Source organism: Pan paniscus, chromosome 3, assembly GCF_029289425.2.
Source record: "Pan paniscus chromosome 3, NHGRI_mPanPan1-v2.0_pri, whole genome shotgun sequence".
NCBI lineage: Eukaryota > Metazoa > Chordata > Mammalia > Primates > Hominidae > Pan > Pan paniscus.
The window spans coordinates 61,873,446-61,884,286 of NC_073252.2; the positions used below are offsets into that span (position 1 = coordinate 61,873,446).

The 10,841-nt window shown below is 38.0% G+C and overlaps 1 long non-coding RNA gene across 1 annotated transcript in view; it reads right to left on the reverse strand.

Annotated features, from left to right (window-relative positions):
* The window catches only part of LOC117979984 (uncharacterized), a 377,942-nt gene that overhangs the window by 57,543 nt on the left and 309,558 nt on the right, over window positions 1–10,841 (reverse strand). Inside the window, exons 7-8 of the long non-coding RNA XR_008625161.2 lie at window positions 9,758–9,865; window positions 8,968–9,171 (exon numbers count right to left, since the gene is read on the reverse strand). This is a non-coding gene — a long non-coding RNA (uncharacterized LOC117979984). The remainder of the gene's footprint in view (window positions 1–8,967; window positions 9,172–9,757; window positions 9,866–10,841) is intronic.

Consider the following 10,841-nt stretch of genomic DNA (forward strand, 5'->3'; position numbering starts at 1 on the left):
TGCTTTCCATTTACTGGAGACTCTGACACTTGCTTCTCTATTTCTTTTTCTAATCCAACTCCTACACTTACCCTAGATAGCATCAGTGCTTTTGTGGTTGATGTTCAACATCTTAGTCATTTATTTCCTTCAACTTCTTATCTCTATAATTTTCTCTTCCAAAAATACTCTTCTGTGCACACCCTGGACTTTGTGATGACTTGGAATTATTCTATCTGAATCATAACTTTGGACTTTGTCACTATTCTAACCTTCCTTTGTAGCAATCTTAGTTACTTACAATGCATCAAGGTTTTTTATTTTAATTTTTTTACTAATGCACTGTTCTAATCTTTGAATTCTTCATATCCATCAGCAGCCACTCTCAGTGTGCGTGTGTGTGTGCACACTTGAACTCCACTAAATTCTCTCTCCCTGTATCTCTTTTATTGTTCATACTGGCTAAAATGCAGGGAAGACATAACTATCTGAAAAATGGCTAACCTCTGCTCAGACCACTGAGAAATGCTACAGAAATGTAGTATTTGTATAGCATTGTGTAACATATGCTACACAAATGTTGAGGAGGTGCCTCTTCATCTAAGTCCTCAATTCTGCCCACCATTCCTACTACATTCCCTTAAACTATTTTCCACATTGAACAAGTTTATTCAGCTTCCTCAAATTTCCAGTTCTCATCACCTGCCATCTCATCTTTCTGCAACTTCAAAGAGATAATATGATTGATGAATTAGATGACATTTCCTTCAGCTTCCTGATATTGAATCAACAAACCTACATGCATCCATTCATGTTCTCAAGTGGATGCCTACAGTGTGTCCAAGTTTCCCAGTCTGTTACATTGAACCATATGAAAATGTCAGTGAATGACAACTTTTGACCTATGTGAAAGGTAATTTCATGTGGGTGAACCTAGTAGTTTAGAATCCACGATTATTCAAATATTATGTGAGTCCAATTCACCTCCCAACCTCAGACAATCTACTGGTTAGTTACACCATTTTAAGTATACTGAAAACTGTTGCATCCACAAGAAAACAAAAATCCTCCATCAACTCCATAAACCTTGATGACTTGTCTCTCTCTTCCCATCCATAAACTCATGAAAAAATTGTTGATACTCACTTGTCCCATTTACTCACTTCCAACATGTTCTCCAACCCGCAGACAGGTGATTTATGATCCCACTACTGTGTTCCTCTTCCTATCATGATCACCGATGATTCTCTATTGCTTAATTCAGTGTATATTCTACATTTTTATCATATTACTCTTTATCCTTTGTTATTGTATCACACTTATTCTTCTTATCTCCTCTAAATTTCTCCTGATTTTCTCTGGTTTTTCAGCCATTCCTAAACAACCAATAGGTCAAACAGATTTTTTTTTAAAGCAGGTTGACCAAAAGGGAACTGATACACATGGTGGGAATGTAAATATCTACAGCCATTATGGAAAAGAGTATGAAGATTTCTCAAAAAAATTTAGAAAATAGAACTACTGTATGATCCATCAGTTCCACTATTGGCTATATATGCAAAGGAGAGCAACATGTGTGTAAACAATAAAAAACATACAATGTTATCTGTCAATTTAAAAATAAGTAAATGAACAAATAAGAAAGAGAAATTAATTCTAAATAGGACAGAAAATGAGCACTTCAAATATAGCACTTGGTGCCGTCTTAAAGGTATGTTGTTCATAAGTAGACAAGTACAGGGGGGCAATTTTAGATGGGTTATCAGACTAACAAAGTCTAAAATCAGGGGCCCATCTTCATTAATGTAACAGGTGTTTTGTTTACTTTGTTTTGCACCAGATTGACATTCTCAAGAAAAATGCAAATTATAAGGTTTTCATTAAAACAAATGCTCATTTTAGAAGTTTGTTATAGAAGATATTATATGTCTCAGCAGGCATAAAAATATATCACACATAAGGCAGAAAAAGTTCTATGAATGACTTGATTTTTAAGTTTTGTTGTTTTTATAATTATTACAATTAAATACTACTTTGAGAGTAGCTGCCTGAATTTGTTAACCCTTTCCAGTTTATACAAATGAAATCCACTATAATTCTTTAATTCAGGTTCTCTATTTGATGATAAACTAATAAATTAAAATCCTGATTTATTATAACTAATAAATTAAATTACAATCCTGATTACTGAAATGCTCCCATTAGGAAATAAATAGCAGTTTTGAGCAGACAACATGGAAAACCACACTGGGTGTGGGGTCAGAACACCTGATTTTAAATCAAGACTTCTCTAGTTAATAGCTATGTGTCATTAGACCAGACCCAAGACTTCTGTGAACCTGTTTCTATCTCTGTATTAGTACCCAGGATAAATACAATGAGAACTACAAAACAATAAAAGGTTTTCATTGCTAATGGACCCAATGGAGGCTCCATTGAAAAGAGAGTTTTGTATATTAATGTAGGGTTTGATCATAACCCTTGTGCCAGAGGCACCTATGGAACAAATGTCCCATTTACTTTTTAGGGGTTTACTGTCCTTTTTTTCCTTGAATTCCTATTCAGGTACCTGAGAATAGGTCCAATAGAATGGTTTACTGTGTCCTATTTGTAAGCAAATGATTATTTTCACCAAAGAGTTTTAGGTCTCTCCAAGAGGAATAATTATTTTCTGATCTCGACCTTGGGTCACAGCCCAGATACTTGGTGGCCTCACTATCTTGAGACATGTGTCATGTAACTCAGACATATCTCTCCCTCGTGGTCTGCTGGGTGACTCCACTGCAAGTGGCATTTCTCCATGGCTATTCCCCATAGTACTAGAAGTTCCTAATTGCACTGCTACACACTACTTTTATGAGTTTTGGGGCTCTTTCAGATTCCTGGATCTTGGATGAAAATAATAAAATTATTTCTTAGTATTTTCTGCTCTCTGTTTTCAAGCTTCTATTTTTCTTACATGCCACATTGGCCATTGTGATGTGAATTCTGTATTAGAACCTATAATGACTGCACAGAGGAAAATGTTAATTAATAGAATACAAGAAATTTAGGTGGGCAAAACTAATTACTACTTTTATGTTTTGGAGTAAATCTTTTTAGCCTCAGTTGCCTCAATTGAAAAGTGGGCATAATTATATTTACCATATAAACTTTATATAGATGTTGGGTGGATCAACTGTTATAGGATATGTTAAAGATCTTTATAACTGTAAAGTGATATATAAAAGTTATTATCATGATTATAATTAGAGTGACATGTACTTCATCCTTATGCCTCACCCTTTGTTCTCCCAAATGTGTTTGGAATAAGGTAGGGCAACCATAAGTAAAGGACCACTCCCTACCTTTTCAGGGGCCCTACAGCTTTCTAACACCACCCTCATAAGACTGCTTACACTATGCAAATGTATCAGACACAAGCAGAAAGAACTCCAACAATTAAGATAGCTTATCAGACATTTGCAAATTCTATTTATATTTTTATATCTATATTTAGCTAAAGCCACCCTGTGGCAGGTATTTTGTCACTAAAATGTGAGGATGAGTAAAAGAAAAGTGGAGATGAGAACTATCTGGATAGAAATTCCTTCATTACAGTGTTGTCACGAACCTCCACAATAAGCACGCCTTCTGTGTGGTGGCTCAACTGCTTTGGTCAGAGCAGCTATCAACTGCTTACACTTTCCAAACCATCTAGTTTTGTTCAGCCAGATCAATCACTCACAGCCACTTCTTTAATCAAGTTTAATAAGAGCTAACATTGAATGAGTACTTCCAATCTTTTCTTTCTCATAATGCCACTGTAGATATCATCTGTATTTTACAGATTAATAAACTCAGGCTCCAGTATGTGATGCCAGGCCATATAACTTGTGAGTGCCGAGGAATTCTGTCTGAAACAGTCCAGGCTTTTTCTACCATACATGCAACCTCTATTCGGAGAGTTGGTGAGGCTGCTGTGACCAAACTCTTAAAAGGTAAATGTGGGAGAAATATTGTTTATTTTCCGTTCAGTAATGTGAGATATACAGAATTGGCTGGAAGAGGTGAAATATCACATAAAAATGCATTTCTTGTTCCCAAATTATATTGATGCATAAAATAGTATATCACTACATTGTCTTCAAACATCTTTCTTATATGCCTGACTCAGGATAGTGTTCAATGTACACATGAAGATGCAATCCAGTAAATATTTTTATTTTATTTTATTTTATTTTGAGACAGAGTTTTGCTTTTGTCACCCAGGCTGGAGTACAATGGCGCAATCTCGGCTCACTGCAACTTCCGCCTCCTGGGTTCAAGTCATTCTCCTGCCTTAGCCTCCTGAGTAGCTGGGATTACAGGTGCGCACCACCACACCCAGCTAATTTTTGAAATTTTAGTAGAGTCAGGGTTTCACCATGTTGGCCAGGCTGGTCTCAAACTCCTGACCTCAGGTGATCCACATGCCTCAGCGTCCCAAAGTGCTGGGATTACAGGCATTAGTCACCTCATCCATCCTGCAACCCAGTAAATCTAATGTACAGCATGGTAACTATAGTTAATAATACTTTATTGTATATTTGAAATTTGCTAAGAATGTAGCTATTAAACGTTCTCACCATACACACACACAAATGGTAAATACGTGAAGTGATAGATATGTTAGCTTGGTTGTAGTAGTAATTTTACAATGTATACATATTATCAATTATCATGTTAAACACCTTAAATATATACATTTTTTGTGAGTCAGGGTTTTCTTCTGCCACCCAGGCTGGAGTGCAGGTGGCTGATCATGGCCCACTGTAGCCTCAAATTCCCAGGCTCAAGGGATGTAGCTCAGCTTCCCAAGTAGCTAGAACCACAGGCACACACCACCATGCCTGTAGACTGGGAATTTTTTTTTTTTTTCATGAGACGGGGTCTCCCTGTGTTGCCCAGCTGGTCTCAAACTCCTGGACTCAAGAGATCCTCCTGCCTCGGCCTCCCAAAGGGTTATGATTACAGGCATGAGCCACCACTACTAGCTTATATTTTTTTATTTGTCAATTATATCTTAATAAAGCTCAGGGGGGAAAAGATGCAAACTAGTAAATAGACAACTGTCAGCCTCATTCTTGCTTATTAGCCAATAGTAACCTAAAAATGTGATAAGTCACATACAGACAAGATTGTACAGATCAGTGGAATATTGAGAAAACCATCTTGGATATTAAAGAGAACATGAGAGTTTTTTCCTACTAATTATCTAGATAATTATCTTAATTCTTGTTTTCCCCTTTTCAAAGTGATTCTGACCAATGGTAGGAGAAGAAAACTAGAACCCAGTCCCTATCCCTCTTTTCACTCCCTATCTCATATCCCCTTCACTAACATTGCATGGTCTCTGCAGAAAACAGAATGTATTGCCCACTTTGAGCCAAGCACTATGCTAAACATTAGTGTAGTGACAAGAGCAAACGGAGAGAACGCTGGCCCAGAAATGAGATGTAAGAAGAGCATAACACTGCGGCAGACGTGTTAGTGAGAGCTTGTGTGTGTTCCATTCTGGTTATTTATATTTTCTCTATGCAATGAAATCAATGTAATTGGCTGAGAATGATGATTACAGAGAAGGTATTGCAGCTTTGAAAAGAGAAGATAAAATAATTGACTATTTCTCACATTAGGAGAAAGAGTAACTAAATAGTATGATGGTCAGGAATCACTGAGGGAAAACTTCAAGATAGTGGTCGGGGATTTAAAATGATTTTATTTTTTTCCCAGCCACATTTGTGTAACATAAAATAGGCAGAAAGTTGTATTTAATCAGGGATTGGGTTTTCCTAGATGATTAGGGCCAAGTGAGGTAGAGTTACAGGTCTGAGGGTGTATGCCAGGGAATGAATATGATGAGGGATCGCGGGATGTAGGCTAAGGAAGGAGAGCAATGCAAGCTGAGGGTGATGGGAGTCAGTGAGCAAGTGGGAGGATCAGCGGATTATAGGCCCCAGTGGGACTGAAGTCAGGGTACCAAGGAAGTGAGCTGGGAAAATGGGTGGTAGTAGTTAAACAGTTGGGACATCAAAATTTAGATTATGATGAAATTGCAGCAATTGGTAATGACAAGACATAGAGCATGGATTATGGGAGTGGGCAGCAAAAGTAGGGAGAAGGGCAAGGTTATTAGTGCAAAGAGATAGAAGGTAGAACACGGCCAGTGCAATAAAACAGTTAGCAACAAAACTGGATAGGAAATTTCAAGAGAGCTACTAACTGGGTGGGGGATAGCTGTGAATGGAACTGGTTCTTAAAGGAGGGAAAACATATACAGCAGCACACTGAAAGATTTCCAGAAATGGAAATGCTAGTGGCTGGGAAAAGGGATGTAGAGAGGAGATTTTAGGTAGAGGAGGTGTTATTATCAAAACAAAGGAGTGGGTGAATGTAAGGAACAGAACAGCACACGTGAAGAGAAGTACTATACCTTCAGAGTGCAAAAGTAAGTTTGACTCAATATATGGAAGGCTATTTTTTTTTTAATGTAAATCATATCAGCCAAGCACAGTGGCTCGCACCTGTAATCCCAGCATTTTGGGAGGGTGAGGCAGGTGGATCGCTCAAGCTCAGGAGTTCCAGACTAGCATGGGCAACATGGCAAAACTCCATTTCTACAAAAACTACAAAAGTTAGCCAGGTGTGGTGGTGCAGGCTAGTAGTCCTAGCTACTTCAGCCCAGAGGCTGAAGTGGGAGGATGGCTTGAGCATGGGAGGTTGGGGCTGCAGTGAGCTGAGATCATGACACTGCACTCCAGCCTGGGTGACAGAGCAAGACATTGTCTCAATGAAAAAAAAGTAAATCATATCATGTTTTTCACACATTTAAAATTGTCCAGTGGATCCCTATAACCCTTAGATTTAGTGACACCTCACTATGGCCTACAGACACCCCCTGATGTGATCCTTGTCTGCCTCTCCGGCTAACCTTCTCCACCCTTCCTGGGACTCACTGCAATCTAACCACTCTGGCCTCAGTTCCTCCAGTGACTCAACAAGTTCACTCTTGTTCCAGTTCTCAGAACTTGCTGCCACCTCGTTGCTGTCTCCCCACATCTTGAAATTGTTTCCTTGTGATTCACCTCTCGGCCCAAATAGCTTTTCTTCAGTGACAAATCGCTGCTGCTTAATTAAGTAATCATTACCTCTGTCCCTCAACCTGCAATCACTCTCTAATGTGTTTAACGACAAAACTTATTCTTTGATTTGTTCATTTTGAGAGTTCTATTTGGGACGACAGAACATTAGAAAATAGGATGATTGCACTTTATGAATATACTGAAAAGCGTTGAATTGCACACTTTAAATTGGTGACCGTTATGATATGTGAATTATATCTCCATAAAGCTGTTAGAGAATAAAAAGAATAAAAGGGAGGAAAAGAAAGAAAAATAAAGACAGGAAAGAAGAGATCAAAAGGTTCTGGAAACTCAAAAGTGTGTCTTCATTCAATATAGAAGCTCCCACAGCTATTATTCACCGAAGTGTCAAAGTCATACTCTATCATTATCCCTCCTCTTTAGCACTTATGTGACTTCAGCTGTGACTTACATGACTTCTCAAATAGTTCTTTAAATTGTTCTTTCTGACTCAAGGAAGACCTTAATTGATTTTCTTTTCAAACTTCATCCTTGTTATTTATTTATTTATTTTTCTGAGATGGAGTCTCACTCTGTCACCCAGGCTGGAGTACAATGGCGTGATCTCAGCTCAGTGTAACCTCTGCCTCCCAGGTTCAAGCGATTCTCCTGCCTCAGCCTCCCGAGTAGCTGGGACTACAGGCTTGTGCCAGCATGCCTGGCTAATTTTTATATTTTTAGTAGAGACAGGGTTTCACCATGTTGGCCATGCTGGTCTCAAACTCCTGACCTCAGGTGATCCGCCCACCTTGGCCTCCCAAAGTGCTGGGATTACAGGCGTGAGCCACCATGCCCGGCCTCATCTTTTATTTTTTAAAGAAAAACTATTTCCCAATGGTCAGATACAGTGACAGTAAGACTTGTTCATTAGAAAAGATTTGCAAATAATGTCTTTGTGCATGTTACAACTTTCAACATGCACAAATTTGTGCATGTTACTGCTTTCTTGTGGAGGTCAAAATTTGTTATCAAGTAATAGTAGGAAGAGAGATGACTAAGGATGAATGATGCTTAATTGAAGACATTGGTAAGAAAGCAGAAAAATGTACCCCCTCCAGATATGAAGCAACATTGACAAAAATGGTTGGAAAGTACTGCTCTGGCCAGTCACATTGTTTTCAATAGCTCAGGTCATGGCCTATGCATTCTTTTTTATTCTTACCAGGTTTTAATTATCTCAATTCCTTCAAGGAATAATTTCTCATGGAACTTCCCCATGTAAATTTGCATTTATGAACAGAACTTTGAAGGGTAGCACTCTTGACATTGATTATCCCCTTTTGAACTCTTATCTACTAAAACATCAGTTATTTTAATAATTTTAATTATGATATCAATCAACTTTCCAGTTATGAACCATTATGTCTTTCTTATTTGTGTAATGTGGGATTATGGAAACAAGACACACAGCTTGTCAGAACATGAAACGTAAAAGAAAGCACAGACCTCATTTAATCTTTTACACAACTTTCAGTATTTCTGTCCACATTACCGATTTTATGACAGTCTCGTATCTGGTGGGACAATTAGAATGATCATCATCATTATTACTAAGCCATTGTGATTATGAATAGTAACACCACCACCTCCTGGTATTTGCATGACAATGACTTTATTCCAAAGTTACTGTGTTTTACTTAGGAAATGAAGTAAAATTCTAATTGATGATTCACCCATCTTGTTCTAAAATTTCCCATATTCATTATCTTCATCCAGTAATTCTTTCCCTGTGGACACTTCAAAATGTGCTCACCATATAATGCCTACTTTTGAACCTGTGGTTTCTCCTGTAGGCTCCCCGTCCCCCAAGCTTAGAATCTCTTACCTGCTGGAACATTCTCGGGGGATAAGACAGGATTTGCTAGGCTACTCAGCTGCTCCCCAGTCAGTGAGTAGTTTGTGTCCAGTGTCGTCACTCAGATTCTGAAGACCTTGTCACCACCTCTGTTTCTTTCGTGAGCAGCGCCTTCACCATCTACTAGCTCACTCCACTCCATCTATTCACAGACTCCTCAGTATCTTTTCCTAGCTGCTTTTGAAAAACTTGATGTTATTTTTAGTGTGGCCTGGATAATAATAGTAATAAAATAACCTAACCTCCTAAATCCTTACCATGTTTCAACTACTGTTTGAAGTACTCTTACATATATATTAACTCAGTAATTGCTATGATCCCACAAAATATGGGTGCTAGGGTTTGGATATTTGACTCTCCAAACCTCTTCCTGAAATTTGACACCAATGTTGGAGGTGGGGTCTCATGGGAGATGTTTGGGTCATCAGGGCAGATCCCTCAAGAATAGATTAATGCCCTTCCTAAGATGAGCGAGTTTTCACTTTATTAGTTCCCACAAGAGCTAATTGTTAAACAAAAAAACAAAACAAAACAAAACCTGGCACCCCATCTTCCTCCTCTCTGGTTGTGTGCTGTGTGCACACTCTGGCTCCAATTTGCCTTCTTCCCTGACTGGAAGCAGTCTTTAGCCCTCATCAGAAGCCCAGCAGATACCAGCACCATGTTTTTTGTATAGCCTGCAGAACCGTGAGCCAAACAAACCGTTTTTTCTTTAAAAACAACCCTGCCTCAGGTATTCCTCAAGGGTGAAGTCACTTACGTTTTTCTTTGGTTTGCTGGTCAGAAGTTTCTCCAAAGCTGGATTTTCCTGCACTGTAGTGAACTTGTTTAGTAATCTCTCTGGGATAGTCGTACTAAAGCTGAATTCCTTGAATTGGAAGGATTAGGGATAGGGAGAAGCCAAGAAAGAAAGACAAAGAGAGAATTATCCTTTAGTGATTATTAAGTACAAATTTTGTACAAAATTTTAAATTGTATCTTGATTCCAGGTAAATGCTTAATCTCATTTCCATTCCTGCCATGGAAAAAGCAATGCAGGTGTAGCAATACTCTTTGCTAAAAACAGTTGTTTGTTTTGCAAATGGTTTAGAGTTGTCTACTACTTTCTGATACATTATTTCATTCAGTAGACAAATAATTACCAAGTACTTCTATGAAGCAAGCTCCCCACCTGTCTTGAATAGCCATGGAAATTCTTCAATGTTTAAGCTAAAATTAGGTTAGTACTAAAAGAAATAGAGAGAAAAATGTTATTTTTTAAACAACATTGAGGAATAAATATTTCAGGGAATGTGTGGAAGGAAATAAACTGAAACAACTTTTCACTTTGACAAATAAGACTTTAATTCAGTCACAATAATGGTTCTGGTGTTAGGAGTAGAATAATTCAACAGGTAACCACATATTTTTGAAGATGAGAATTCTGTTGCAAAAGAAACTCCCCTTTATGAATTGTGTTCTGTGTCTGGCTCAGAGAGGAAAATAGTGAGAAGATGTGTCCACCCTTTTTAAGCTTAAAAAAACCTGTATCCTTATTTCAGCCATTATTTCCTCCAAAGAGGAACTGTTAGCCCTTCTTTGAAATTCTTGTTTAAATTTTCTGCAATTCTGATAGCAATTTGTGTCTACTGTGTTCCTCCTTTATCAGACTATAAGTTCCTCAAAAGAAAGATCTGTTGAAGAGTCTTTACATTCCCTTGTTTTGTACATAGTAATCCTGAATAAAATGCCTGCTGAGTTAACTAACAGATAAACGCATTAATTAAGTTTACCTCTACTCTCATTAATATACGGTTTTCTCAAGTATGTCCTTGGTTCTCAAGTTTTCTTATCTTTGCTTATGG